Below are 3,449 nucleotides of genomic sequence, written 5' to 3'. Positions count from 1 at the left end.
GGCGTCGGAATTGAGGGTGATCTTGCGGATGACTGAGATGACTGTTTCTTCAATTACACAGGTGGGTAGAATCATTTACCACCTGAATGCCTTTTAAATGCTGGCTTATGTGCTGAGGCTAACTGACCATAGACAGAGAAACTAGACTGAACATGAGAATCTAGGAAACAGTGCTTGGAACACAGGCTTTTAGCAGCAGGCATCACAGAAGCTCCCCATGTGATGGGCCTTGGGAGTCTCCAGTGTGGTGACTACCTGAGAAAGCTGGGCTCTGGCGGAAGCACTCACTGCTGCCAGGATGAAGAGAAATCCTAAGTGAAATATGCAAGTTATGATGACCGTAGTAGGTTCTTGTTTGAGGGGGTACTCTGATTTCCATGGTGAAATGGGCACAGCATCTGGGTGGAATAGGAGTGGAAAGATGGGTTGGTAACAGGGAGCCAGAGAAGGAACAGATGATGAGTCAGAAGCCTGGGATTTTGATCCTAATATTGCTGCAAACTGGTCATGACCTTGGGGAGGTTAATGATATTGTGGGTCTCCTCATTTGGTGCCTTGAATGTGGGAGCCCATATAGTTGATGGGGCTATGGGGATAGAGTCAAGGAGGATCATGGAAGAGAATATACAATTGGGTACCTTCTCTGCCAAAGGCATGCTGGGGCTTGACTTAATGGAATAATCAGGGTTTTCCAGATAAACAAACATAATTTTATTGCATTTTTTTTCCTTGAGACAGGGTCTTGCTCTGTCACCCAGCTTGGAGTGCAGTGGCACAATCATGGCTCACTGCAGCCTAGACCTCCCAGGTTCAAGAGATCCTTCCACCTCAGCCTCCCTAATAGCTGGGACCACAGGCGCTCACATACAACTAATTTTTTTTCTTTATTTTTGTAGAGATGAGGTCTTGCTATGTTGCCCCTGCTGATCTCCTGGCCTCCAGCAATCTTCCCGTCTCAGCCTCTGAAGTGCTGGGATTATAGTCATGAGCCACTGTGCCTGGCCCAACTTTGTTGCATCCTTGAGGCAAAATTTCTCCTTCTTCAAGAAACCTCAGTCTTTGCTACTAAGGCCTTCAACTGATTGGAGGGGGCTCCCCCACATCACGGAGGGTAATCTGTTTTTGGTCAAAGTCTATTGAATTAAATTTAATTACATCTAGAAAATTATTTAAAAATCATAAAAATTCACAGCAACATTCAGAGTGGTGTTTGACCAAACAGCTGGGCACCATAGCCTAGGCAGGTTGACACATGAAATCCACCATCACACTCTTTTACTTAATGCCCACAGCAACAACACAAAGCTGGCAGCATTAGGAATCCGCAGTGCCGAGGCTGGGTCTGAGGTGGCTCTGGCTTCATCTTCTCATGGTACTACACTGTATCTTGTAGATGATCCCAAAGATTTCCCAGCTGGGACACTTAAACTCTCTGTGACTCTCTTTTTTCCCCCTGCAACTATCTTTATTGTGGTTGACTCAACATAAGGTGCTATCATAATCAGCAGAATTATAAAACTGCACAGGAGGTACCAAAATAGGCCATTTACCATAGGTAATGACCCTCACATCATCAAACTTTAAAAACACACATGAAAATTGTACAGTCTAGACATTTATAAAATACATAGCTTAAAAGAAGATATGGGGTTCCCTCTTTGGGAGGCTGAGGCCGGCAGATTACTTGGGCTCAGGAGTTTGAGACCAGCCTGGGCAATGTGGCAAAACCCTGTCTGAACAAAAAATACAAAAATTAGCCAGGCGTGGTGACATGTGCCTGTAGTTCCAGCTACTTGGGGGGTTGAGGTAGGAGGATTGCTTGAACCCAGGAAGTCAAGGTGGCAGTGAGCCGGGATCACCCCACTGCATTCCAGCTTGGGCGACAGGTAAGACCCTGTCTCCAAAAAAATTTTAAAAAGATACGGGGTTCCACAAGGAGGATTATATTACACAATGAATACATACAAATTAAAGAGCCATCCATGGAGAAACCACAATGGCACATAATTTTTTTTTTAAAGCAACCACAGGTTCTATTTTTTCTACTGTTCCTACCCCAAAAGAACTCCCAGAATTGACCCCACCTCCCTTTTTGTTCCTTTGTTTCTTTTTAACAGTCAGTGTAACTATGACAAGTCCCTGCATTAGCAAGTGACACACAGGTGGCCAAGGTGGCCACAGCCACACCTGAAGATACTTTTTCATCACTCCAGTACCCCCTTTTCAAAGCAAGGTCATGATCTGCCAGTAGCCACAACCTTGGCATTGTGTCTCACTCTGACACTTACCAGCTACTTTGTAACCTCTAAGTTTGAATCTCTGCTAAATGGTTCAGGGAAAGTCACCATTCCCTTAACAAAGTCTAGAAGACATTTGTGAGGTACCAGGCATTGGTAAGGACTAAGGCTATAATATGACTGAGACACAGACCTGTTCGAGTTGCTCGGTGTAGCCAATCTTGAGAAGATTATGGTACAATGAGCAAATGTTTGGAAAGTGCTTTTCATATTGTAAAATGTAAGCTCTAAGTTTTCACATGCTCATTGTAGACACTGATTGTACGCACTTCCCATGAGCTGATGAAAATGATATGGTTGGCTTCACTGTCACCTTGGTGGTGACTACACATTGTGTTATTCTAAGCATTTATTGGCTTAAAGGTTTAAGAAGTATACTAATTGCTTAACTACTTGTAAAATCTAAGGAAACTCAGAAGAAATGCTAATGAAAAATGTGAACTGATACTCCACAAAGGTTTTCACCAAAGAAAGGAAGGAAAGATTAGGAATGAGGGGTGTCATTAGGCAGGATTGATTTTTTTAATGCCAGATGCTAAATATCAAACTTTTACGAGTGGGGAAGAACACAGCATGGGAAATGTTACATCCATGAACCTGAAGACTCCTCTCATTCCCCCATAACTTGTATTCCACTTGGGAAAATGTCTTCTTCCAAGAAGATAAGTTCTGTAGTTCAGTTGCCCCATGATTGGAGAGGGAAGGGGGCAAATTTCTGTCATCCATTCATCACCTATAATGTCATAGATGACTCATTCTCAGGGGAACTATATTTGGACCCAAGGGTTGAAATTAGAAGTATAATATTTTCACCCTGAAATGTATGAATAAATAAAACATATTTTACCAATATAAAAGGATTATTATTCCTTGACCAGTGATTTTAAAGATACACTGATGGTGAGAAAATTAGTTTTCTCAATTCACATAGGCTCTAATATAAAAGTGACCTGGAATTAAAAACAAACAAACAAACAAACCTGAATAGTCCCCTAGAAGCCTAAATTTTGGCCTAGGAAGAGATCAAGGATGGTTTCTGTTCGGGTGTCTTTTTAGCAACTATTTAGCGTTCATACCCCTGGTACTCTCCAAAAAGCTAGTTAAGTCTATTCCCTTTAGTTTAAAAAAAGTCTGTAACTGAGCTTTTTAAAA

The 3,449-nt window shown here is 42.2% G+C and overlaps 1 non-coding gene across 1 annotated transcript; it reads right to left on the bottom strand.

The window, feature by feature from the left end:
- Positions 1 to 2,111: 2,111 nt before the first annotated feature.
- LOC112134478 (small nucleolar RNA SNORD46) lies at positions 2,112 to 2,215 on the bottom strand. Its single transcript, XR_002915900.1, has one exon. It is a non-coding gene; the product is annotated as a small nucleolar RNA SNORD46 (small nucleolar RNA).
- Between the last annotated feature and the right edge of the window lie 1,234 nt (positions 2,216 to 3,449).

This window comes from Pongo abelii, chromosome 6 (assembly GCF_028885655.2).
Source record: "Pongo abelii isolate AG06213 chromosome 6, NHGRI_mPonAbe1-v2.0_pri, whole genome shotgun sequence".
In the NCBI taxonomy this organism is placed as follows: domain Eukaryota; kingdom Metazoa; phylum Chordata; class Mammalia; order Primates; family Hominidae; genus Pongo; species Pongo abelii.
Note: the sequence above shows the minus strand (reverse complement) of the source record. Positions and strands in the feature narration are given on the sequence as shown.